At 37.7% G+C, this 11,491-nt stretch overlaps 1 long non-coding RNA gene across 1 annotated transcript; it reads right to left on the reverse strand.

Moving 5' to 3' along the window:
• Window positions 1–1,186: 1,186 nt before the first annotated feature.
• LOC126262511 (uncharacterized) lies at window positions 1,187–2,541 on the reverse strand. Its single transcript, XR_007546736.1, has 2 exons — window positions 2,358–2,541; window positions 1,187–1,393 (listed from the first exon to the last, which is right to left on the reverse strand). It is a non-coding gene; the product is annotated as an uncharacterized LOC126262511 (long non-coding RNA).
• Between the last annotated feature and the right edge of the window lie 8,950 nt (window positions 2,542–11,491).

The raw sequence follows: 11,491 nt of genomic DNA on the forward strand, positions 1-11,491 counted from the left end.
AATATATGTTAAGATTTTTTTTGGAATTAAAAATTTTTTTTCCAAAAAAGGCTTTTTCCATTTTCAAGTCTTTCAATGCACACTTCAGTGTGGGTCCATGACCTGACAATGATTTTGTGGGGCACAACTCACTAGTTCCACTGAATTGTAAAATAGTTTTTGTGATTGAATGATAAATGGTTCTGGGTGCTATTGATGCTAGTTAGTATTCAACATATGCACTGTCTTTTTTGAGTTACGGAACTTATATGGCTGTCTGTACAACAGGGCAAGGTGAAAGTCTTTTTTTATTTTAATTTTTTTTTTTATTTTTTACATAGGATGAGAGGCAATATAAATGCAATGTTTGCATTTAGGACGGTACTGTAGGAATGGAAATGGAGGAGGGTAAAGCACATTTTGTTTAAAATATAAAGACTTGACTTCAGTGACAATCTGAAAGAAGAATGAAACGTCACTCAACATACTAGCTGACACATTCATTTGTTCGCATGGACTAAGAGGTACACCATTTTTCAGACAGTTTGAAGAATTTTGGTCAAACTACTAAAGGTCATTTAACAAAAATTGTTCTTATAACTGCCTTTTCATCAGTAAACCACAAGAAAATAGCAAGTTTTGAAGAGGAAAATTATAACAGAAGAGAGAAAACGTGATGCTTGTAGACTTGTTTCACTTTTTATTCTACAAAACTCTTGAGAAACACATTGTACTGGCACATTAAAATGCATGATTACACTCCTTTGTTGTGCATTCGTGGCATTTACAGCAACTGTGCTTGAGCATTTAATGACCAATCATTTTAAGTTATTTTGATGTTGTTTTATATAGACTAATATACAAACTCTGATAACATTATAATCTTAAGTCAGAACTAACAGCAACACAGAACTCCAGTGACTAGTTTGAAAGCAAACCATCTTAATATATTTGTAATCATGGTCCTCACAGATAACCTGTGTTGCGTATTCAGTCTTTTAAAAAAACCTTTTTTACCATGTAGACAGTAAATCATTTTCATTCTCTCTCTGATTCATCATGCAATCAACAGAACTCTGAGCATACATTGCACATTCTAACCTCTTTGTTTATAGTGGATTTGAAAATACACAGAAGAGTTTACATATGTTATACTTATGAGAATAAATAATTATGGATCATGTAAGCAAGAAATGAAAAAATAATGTTAGCTATTTAACATTGTAGTTATTTTGAAAGTTTTTTCTGATAATACATATGATTTTAACAGATGTGCATGTCAACAAAATGTGATTTGTTCTTAAAAACAGGACCCCATGGATTTGATGCCTGGTTTGTCTGTGGTTTGCTGCTTCCTGGTGTTGTGGTCCTGCTCTGCTGTGCCTGCTTCTGCACAGCTTCATAGCTTGCCTTCCTGTGAGAGCACCAAACAACAATGTAATTAGAGGACAAGTTACCTGTAGCTTATACTATTTCTCAAAATTTTCTTGGATTTCTTGTTTATTACACACATAAATGGTTCAACATATTTTACACGTCACAGATATTTTTTAACCACACCAATGAACTTCTTAGAAGGAAGTAACTCTTGTAATAATTATATAGTCTGCAGAATTTAATTAAAATGTTTCAGGTGCATGATTTGCTAGCTACTTTACTGTATTACGAATTAATCTGACATCTTATTTGTATTTTATGATATCTCCAGTTTTCTGGATGCATTATTGCAGTGGAAACTAATTTACTTTTATTTGCTGTGGTATTAAAACAAGTTCTGCCTTAATCTGTGAAATAAAAATATTTGTGCAACTGATGACAAAATTTTATTCTGAAACAGCTGTTTCTATTGTAGTGCATACTCTAACAGCTTAATGACAGGTACACATTGCCAGACAAAGGTTTTGTTTCTAAGTAGTAGCATGGTGTCTTAAGCTTTTTTTTCCAAAATTGACGAAGATAACTTTGAATAGTGGTTAGTAAGTCATACTCTGGAAAACGGCATGGTTATGTACAAAACTGCAGTAGCAATTGATAAATCACAGATTGTTGTTAATGAAAGACTAACGAGATTGCATGCACATGTCGGATATTGGTAGAAATAACAAATTTTGTGGAGATCTTATTTCTAAGCATATACCAAACAAGTCGATCTCTTATCAGTTTAAACGTTTCCGATTTCCCACGTTTTGAGAGCACGCAACTGTAAGGAGTGATCAAAAAGTTTCAGTTCGGGGCGTTGCTGTAGCGAATATGGAAGCTGGCACGACTCCGATGCAGGTATACAAGCACAGACATGTAGGCAAGTGATTAGTGCAGCCTTCGTACGGAAAATTTTTGTGCGGCCCTAATCATACGCTAGAACATGTATGGCTACAAACCTTGAGGCAATATCCTTTCCTGAGCTGTTCATGAGGATAGGTTCAAACTGACTCGTTCCCTGCACCATTTCACTCTCTGATGATGTCTTCCTGTGGCAAGTACGGAACCCGAAGGCGAGCTGGGCAGCACTCAAAGTGATATTACACTGACGTGAGTTCAGACAGCAGTTATGCTACAAAGAAACTGCAAAAGTGCTTCATTAGATAACAAAATTTGAACAGCTGTTATTTCATCCACTTAATTCTGTTTAAGGAAATAATTACTATAGCAATAATGGACTTTACTAATAGAGTACCGGTACTAGTACTTACTCTATGGAACGTGATGAAGATGCGTCAGCACTTGAAGTTCTAGGCGGTTTCCAGAGTTCCCTCTCCTACTGCCTTTTCTTGTTTGTAGGTTTTTCGCAAGCCTGAAATAAAAAATACACGTTACTGTCAATGTCTTCTATACCCTTTTAAAGTACTATACATAGCGGTACCTGTTGTTTCGATTCTTATAATTCCATTTTACTTAGGTTAACTCAAAACTAACGCTATGAAAACTATTCCATGCCAGAGGAATGTGGGCAAAATTACTATTTTACTCTTTTCTGAAAAGGAAAATGCATTCGCAATCAAGCTCATACATTGTTACGTGATTGTAGTTCAAATAGAACACGCTACCGTCTTGCTAACATTTCAGTGTATCGTACGTGATTCGAAAATTTGCTGTCAGAGCCTTATACAAAGAAACATTAAAGTTAAAATAAAAACAAAAACATTTATCTACAGGCGACGAAATATTTTTGGAACAGTCCTATGATGATCGAAGACGTTGCGAAGCAACTCACGGAAATATTACTTAATCTGAGACGACATAACTATATGTGTATTCGACTTTCAACATTTATATTATAAGTAAAATCAATTGAAACGTGCAAAATATTTCCCGCTGATGTGGCATTACAAAAGCTATGCACTGTAGCTACTGTATGTACCTTAAATGCGGTCACAAACATGAGGGAAAGTATAGCAATCCAACAGCATTTTTAGCAAATTCTTGGATCGTTCATGGGGCCTAACGAAATGCTCTGAACAACAGTTATCGTATCGTCAGGTATCTTATGACTTGAAATCCTATTGTGTGATGTGCAAGGTGCCTCGAACGTGCGGCTAGTGTCGGGGAAGTATGGAAATGAAATCTTTGTTCAGTCATTCATTCAGGTTTGGGTTTCCGTGGTATGGTATTTCCAAACTGCTTTAAATAATTTACAGAATAATTCATGCAACTGGCGACGGTCACTTTCTTTGTCTGTCCTCTTCCAACGAAACTTGTTTCTTCTCTCATTTCGATGTCGATTACATGTTGAAGTCTCTTCTTGTACGACCAACACATCGACGTACTGTATACAACGCACAGAGCTAGTTAAATAGGCACTCGACGAAAAGTCAAAAAGAATTCATTTCCTCCTTTTGCACCTGTCTCGCGCTTACGTAACTGTGGTTCTAAAAAGGTAAAATCTTGCTGTGTCTTTGAATACGAGAGCAGACGTTAGTTGCGATAAGAACTGCCGGTACTGGTATTCAAAAGTAGCGATGTTCTGTTTCGAGCTCACTTGTTATATGTGGCAAATAAATAATAACTTTATCAACACAGTCGTACCAATAATTGAGATTTCATTTTTGCTCGGCCACAGCAACAGACATTCAGAGGCCTGACACTGTGTTCTTTGCAACATAGTTCATGTGAGATAGAGTATTAAAATTCCATTTTAGACTTACCTCACTGACTGGAGGAACTTCGAAGAATAAAAGCCTGGAGCCCTGCTCTTCATGGACACATGAACTGTAGAGAACCCAGCAGAACGTCGACAGGCGTAAACCCTATGCTTCTGCGAACTGCCACGTATAGTGGACGATCGCGCTCATATATGCGGTGAAGACTGGCGTGGTGGGGGCCAAGTGCACGGGGCCTCCACGTGAACAGCTGCAGCCGTTGCCAGCTTCTCCAGCCGGTTTCTGAGTGGGTGGGGGAGGACTTAGCAACGCAAAGGTAGTCTTGCCAGCTGGAAAGCTCTTCGCCACAGCTTGCTCTCCTTCACACTATTAATTCCACGAGGTACGGATGTACTCGCCGTATCAGCTGCGTTAATGTTAGGACAAAACTAGAGTTTGTGGACTAACATTAGCTAGTAGTAAAATTTCCTCCCTTCGCAATACTGCCACACTAGGGTGGTTAGGAATCAACCGTCAGGAACAACTCAAAGGTTTGCTGGATACTCGGACGGGGCTCATACTGAAGAGTTAATTCGAAGGAGACTGGTGTGCAAATGGATTTCCATTCGACACCATAGTCCTAGACTGAAGTTCCGTCACATAATGCGAGTACTCTTGTGATCAAATATAGCACGGTTACCTTTGCGACATAGCTTACGTGTATTCACATAATATTTTCCTGTTGTAATTTAACTTAATCCATTTATGTTTAGGGTAAAGTTGCCATTTTTGGAAAGTCCAAAGTCGGGACTCTTCAAACCAAAGCTTTTACTCAATACACTATATCAGCAGTTCTTAGTAAGGTTAATTCAGTTTTTATTCAAACGTCAAAACTACACTTCAAACACCGTACTTGAAACTTAAAACATTTGAAAGTTAACAGTGTTTACGTTATGGGTTTCTCACATGAGTAGAAAACATACATTTCATTATCTTTAATAAGTTTTGGGCTGCAAAAAAATGAAACCGTTTTTGGTGTGATTGTCCAAAGTTCTAAGAGTTTCAGTGACGCTTGTTATTGTTGAGAATTCATTGCGTAACTCGTCACCGTTTGCTTTTATACTATCGTCTTTTACAGTGTCTATGAGGTTACCAACGGTAATTTCATCTTTCCTGCTCAAGACCGAATTTCTTAAAAGTCGAGATTTAGAAACTAAACCATTTATTTAGATAGTTAAGCCTTCTCTGATAAACGTTAGCAGCATCTTTCCTAATTACGTCCTGATCTTATTTACGGTACTCAATCTCTTCAAATTTTGATTCGAACTAACACCAATAGAAGGTTACGTTTTCCGATTGTCGGGTTGTAATATTGTTGATGTAACAAAACCGATATAATTATTATACGAACTGTATTTATAAAAAAAAGGAAAGTGACCATTCATCTTCTTCACCCACGTCTTTCACGAAAATTCATATTCAAGTTTTGGTCTCTTCTTCCCCTTGAGAGAGAAAGTGCAACTCAATTGTTGTCCATTGTCTTTGTAAACGCTCAAGAGCCGGCAGCGAGAACCATCACCATACAGGAATATGCCGTAAAATTTTTGAATATTCTTATTCAACGAACTAAAAAATTTTTTGAGTGCATAAGTTTTCTTACTAGAAAATGATAATTCGTCGTAGACTTTCAATATTAGGCTCTGGACGTCGAATTTAATCTGTTTGCGCGCATTTTTGGTCTATTATAAATAACATGACAGTTACAATTAGCCTTAATTATATTATTATTTCAAGACTTAAATTCTGAAAAACTGAATGATGTTTTCCAACGTTCACTGCTACGTCGAAACTTGGTATCAGAAATTTCCAAACTATGGTCTCTTAAAATAAAATTTTCCGAAAATAGCATCACCTTTTTCATTATAGTTGTCATAGAAGCTTAGTAATTTCTCATTCCACCAGATACCTCAGAAAATATTTTATTGAAACATTTAATATTACCTTTATTGGAGGCATCTGTTGAAACAGAGAAAAATGTACCATCTATTCATTCATTTCTATGAGTTCTACCGAATGCTGAGCCAACATTTTGTACTATCGTCTCAAACTGAATACCCACAATGAAGTTTTGCAGTTAACTTCAACTCTTTCAAAATCGTACTTCCTAGTTCAACAGCACAATCAGTAGAAACCTACTTTGAGTTATGCATAACTCCATGACATCCAAATGACAGTTCGGCTACTAAAAGTTCATAGTTATGGAAGAACGTTTTACGCTAAAAGAATTTGCAATCGACTACTTTTGAAAGTTGATGCGAGGGTAAGTTTATGTTTCTTATTGACAAATGCTTTCTCACGGCTCCAACACCCTCACTATTTATTGTAAAGGAATCAGGATACACTGTACACTTTGCCATCCAGTCAGCATCAGCTTTAGCTAACCAAATTTCAGGAGTGCTAGTTCTGCAGGGTTCGCAGGAGAGCTTCCGTAAAGTTTGGAAGGTAGGAGACGAGATACTGGCAGATGTAAAGCTGAAAGTACCGGGCGTGAGTCGTACTTCGGTAGCTCAGATGGTAGAGCACTTGCCCGCGAAAGTCAAAGGTCCCGAGTTCGAGTCTCGGTCAGGCACACAGTTTTAATCTTACAGGAAGTTTCATTTTAAATGTGAATCGGACTTCGGAAAGTCCTGAAATCATCGTGATATTAATAATGTTTAGCTCTTATGAAACAGCTTAAGTACGGAACATGTCAATACTCCTTCACTCGGTAGTCCATAAAAAAAGATCAAAGATATTATTTAATAATTAGATGTAGCATGCTCAACTGTTGCTGTGCGAACTTGAGGAACAATAATAAAGAAGGTAGACCTACATAAAACGTTGCTATTTTCTTTATTTTGGAATGTTCTCATTTAACTTGAGTAGTCACGATTTCTTTTTGTTCCTTCGTTTTTCCCAAATTCTCTTCACATCCTCGCCGTGTTCTCTCTTACGTTCTTCCGTCCAATTATTTCCTGTTCTCTTTTCCGTGAGTTTTTGTTAAGTTGTATTTTTTCATGGTGTTTCTGAACATTTCTCTGTCGCTTACGTTATCTTGTGTGATTCTCATACCATTAATATCTTCTTCTGTTTCAATGATCCATGTTTTTGCTAATGTTCGCTATCTTGAAAATTTGACTTGTGAGCCTGATCTTGTTCACACTGTCGATATGTAGCCTACATAAACTGTTTATCCTTTTTTGCTGAAGGTGTTGGTTATTGTTTCTGTCTGTATGCAGGTAAGAAGGATAAAAATTTTACGTAGATATCCACAGTGTGAACAAGATCAGGCTCTTAGGCCAAATTTTCAAGATAGCAAACGTTAGCAAAAACAAGACAAAACGGATCACTGAAACAGAAGAAGATATTAAAGAACTGAGAATCACACAAGATAACGTAAGCGATAGAGAAAAGTTCAGAAACATCATAGAAAAACGTGCAATTAAACAAAACAAAAAAAAAGAACATGGAGAAGAGAATAGCAAATAAATGGGCAGAAGGACGAAAGAGAGAACATCACAAGCGCGTGAAGAGAATTTGGGAGGAAAAATGGAACAAAAAAAATCATGACTACTGAAGTTCAAAAGCTCTATTAAAATTAAACACTTCAAATTAAAAAAATAGCAATGTTTTATATACCTTTTTCTTATTATTGTTCGCCAGGACTCGCACAGCAACGTTTGAGTATGCTAAATCTAATTATTAAATGACATATTTAATTCTTACAGCTCAAAATCTGCCCTTGTTTAATTTAACCAGTATTAATGAATTTTGTCTAGATCAGCTCAGTTCAGCAATTCGGTACATTGACTGTTATGGACCATTTGCATACGCTCCTCTATTGTCGGATCGAACCATATTAATCAGCTTTTGTACGTGTGAAGTTTATGAACGCTCCACTGTTTTGGCTATAGCTCGGTTTCTTTATACTTTATGAACATAGTGTACTAATCAAAAGTGATTGGTTATATAATTAGATTCATGTTCATGTAAATTTTTTTCGTATCGGTTTATCACGAAATTATTTACTTGAAAATACTTTCTTCCAATTTCAAGTCAGAATATACCAATAGAAAGGACAAAATATTAAAAATGTCGGAGAGCTGACTTAATATTATCAGTTTATGTAGAAGCAAAAAAAGATGTCACCCAAGGAGTTCACCGAAAGACGCTCTTTCCCGATTTATAGTGGAGGAAAAATTAATAAACTTGTCAAAATTAGGAAGACCATTTGCAATGATGTCATTTACGATAATTCAGCTTTTTAATTATATTACGAGGATGCAAGAAATAGGATTTGGACCGACGGTTACCTCGGTAAGGAAAGGTGCCCATCAGACAGCTGAAAGTACTGGTCGAGAGAAATCAGCGTCGGGATTTAGATCCCGACGTTGATATTGCTAGTAGACGGTTGTGGTCTAGTTTCAAGAGCAGATACATAACCCTTGGAATTCTCGAGAATCTTGCTGCCTAGAGAGGTTCAGATCATTGGAGGCTTCTGCAACACATTAAAGGATCTTCTAATGAAACTGAACATCATGGACAATCCTAACGCAATCTGAAAGTGCGACGTAACTGGCCTGTTTTACGTTACTGTACCTGGGAAAGCAGTGACGCCAATGAGAAAAAGGTATGTTTTTAAAAGAACTCATTCAGAACAAGGAGAAACTCATACTCTCCTTGGATGTGTGTTTGTAATTGGGACATAGATAGCACCTGGTCATGTTTTGTGTCCGTCTTCAGACAGTGAACAAGAAACTTCATGTGAGGTGCATGTGCCTCGTTAAATGCTAATCCTGATTCAGATACTTTTAAAAGAACTAGTAAAATGTTTGAAACTGTTATTTATTTTATGCCTACATTAAGGATATGGGATAAATTACAGGTCACCAACAACAGAGTGAATTACACGTTACTCTGTACAGTTCAATCTACTAATCATCTTACAGCAATCACTAAATTACCTACACATATCACGAAATTGCCTACCAATATCTGTGTTACTTGATCGTCATTTAAAATTCAGCTGTAACATAAAAATTGTTCCATTTTTGTTTGTAGCTGATCGTTTTAATATGGTTTATATAACCGAATGAAATGCTTTCGCGTTAGAGTGAAGAAAGTGTTATAAAAGTCAATCTGTCGCGAATTTACCTTATGATATTAGCAATATTAGAATCAGTGGCCTATTACGCTATGTACTTAGCTACCTAGATTAGTTAATTTTCTACAAATGGTGTAATTACCAGCGTTAGGAAACATTCAAATTTTCAAACCTATGTTTTTTTCGAGTTTTTTATAACTGCGTCGTACTACTGAAGCAGTTGTTTTCGGCCGCCGATAAGTAAGTATGAAGAAAATAGGAGACGGCCACTCTGTGAGGTTCCTTTGCAAAACGAGCTTAAATTGTCGGATTTACCTTTCACATATTGCATGCACGACGACCTCCCCCCCCCCCCCCCTACCCTGAAATTTCTACACGCGGATGGCAACTAATTTGCAGGATAAGCTGTGATTTATTTTGAAATGTGGGTTTCAGTATGGATGGTAAAATATCATGGCCTTCTGAGAGAACATGAACTACCTTTTTTCTAGACTTGTAGTTTCTAGGTTATCGCAAAGTAAGGGAGACGGACTACTGAGGGCCCTTATAGCCATTTTCAGTACGAGATTTGCTGTTGACAGACCAAATTTTAGGGTCAGTTTCAGTGAGGCAGTTTGCTTTCTAAATAGACTGACATCCAATAGCTGCCATTTGTTTCAGATGTTTGAGATGTAACGCAAGTGACAGAGTGTTTGTAGTATCTGCGCGCATTACTAAACGGGGAACACAGCCACATCCGTTCGTATTCTTCTTTAGAGCAATTACCGCCGCATAACATGGGGGAGAGGGATACTCGCTGCATTTTAGGGAAGATTTAGCAATTCAGTCATTAAAGTATAACAATTATCAACCAGTTTCTTTATCAAATAACACTATGCGTCAGTGAATTACACCATCCAGAGACAGGTTTTCGCAATGTGATGATGGCTTACCATTATAATGCAGTTTAATGTAACAGAGACGTGAAAGTCACTGGAACAGCATACACCACTGACAGGGTAGTGGTCGACACCGTTCGCAAAGGCCGGTATTACACTATCAAATTTCTTTGTCAACTATATTTGATAGTGTAATAGGGAACTTTGTCAAATGTCGTCCAATATTTGGTCAAATCTAGGGCCTCGCTGTAGATTTGATCAAAGAAGTCGCTTGTCTTCTGTTCACTGCAATGTGACATGTTACCACATGGAGCGCTAGCATCGCTGCATTGTCATCTGTAGTGTTTTTATAAACATTGCCGGTAAATACAATTCGTGTTTGCCGACAACTACTAAATTATAGAGATGTATGAAGCTGATGAGGCGCTTTACAACGTGAGGCACGCTGAATACAAAAATATATTACGAAGATTGGAGACCTGATCTAACCTAACCTAACCTAACCCTCTCATGTAGCAAGGAATCGGAGTGTTAACAGTGAGCCTGTGTTCTGCAGATGTAGCAGTTTTTAAGTGAATATTGTGCTTTGTGATATGAGAATACACTTCATTGAGCACATACAGAAATGTATGCTCATCCATTCTTAAGTAATTGATGTACGACTTGACGTCCTCCACTATAAGCTCACGTAACAAGTTTTGTTGAATGCTTTTATCGTGTCGTCTTAAAACCCACAGCTTCACCCAGGTATGTTTCCTTTTTTCCCCCGCTTCTCTTCCGCATGTGCACACAGTGCAATTGTGGTACATGCAACTGCTGCAGTTAATAACAAGTTGTTGTTGTCAGCCATCTTGAACTTTGACGAAAAATATGATGACAGTGTAATACTCCTTCTAGCGCTACGTCAAAGATCTTTGTCAAATATATTTGACGGAATATTTGATCACATCTTTGATCAAATCTTTGACAAAGAAATTTGATAGTGTAGGTTGGTTGGTTGAGTTAGGGATGAAAGGGATCAAACTGAAGAGGTCATCGGTCCCTTTTGATAGTGTAATACCGGCCTTAAGGAACGAGAGCAACGGCGTTTGCGTAGTTGCCAGTGCCAACAGACAAGCAACACTGCGTGAAATCAGTGTGGGCCGTACGTCGAACGTTCCCGTGAGGACAGTATGTCGAAATTTGGTGTCAATGGGCTATGGCGGCAGACAACCGACGCAAGTGTCTTCGCTAACAGCAGGACATCGACTACAGCGCCTCTCCTGGGCTCGTGACCATGTCGTTTGGACCCTAGACGACCGGAAAACCGTGGCCTGGTCAGATGAGTCCCGATTCCAGATGGAAGAGCTGATGGTAGGGCTCGAGTGTGGCGCAGACCCCGCGAAGCCATGGACCCAGGTTGTTAACTATGCACT

The sequence above is a fragment of the Schistocerca nitens genome, chromosome 1 (assembly GCF_023898315.1).
Source record: "Schistocerca nitens isolate TAMUIC-IGC-003100 chromosome 1, iqSchNite1.1, whole genome shotgun sequence".
NCBI lineage: Eukaryota > Metazoa > Arthropoda > Insecta > Orthoptera > Acrididae > Schistocerca > Schistocerca nitens.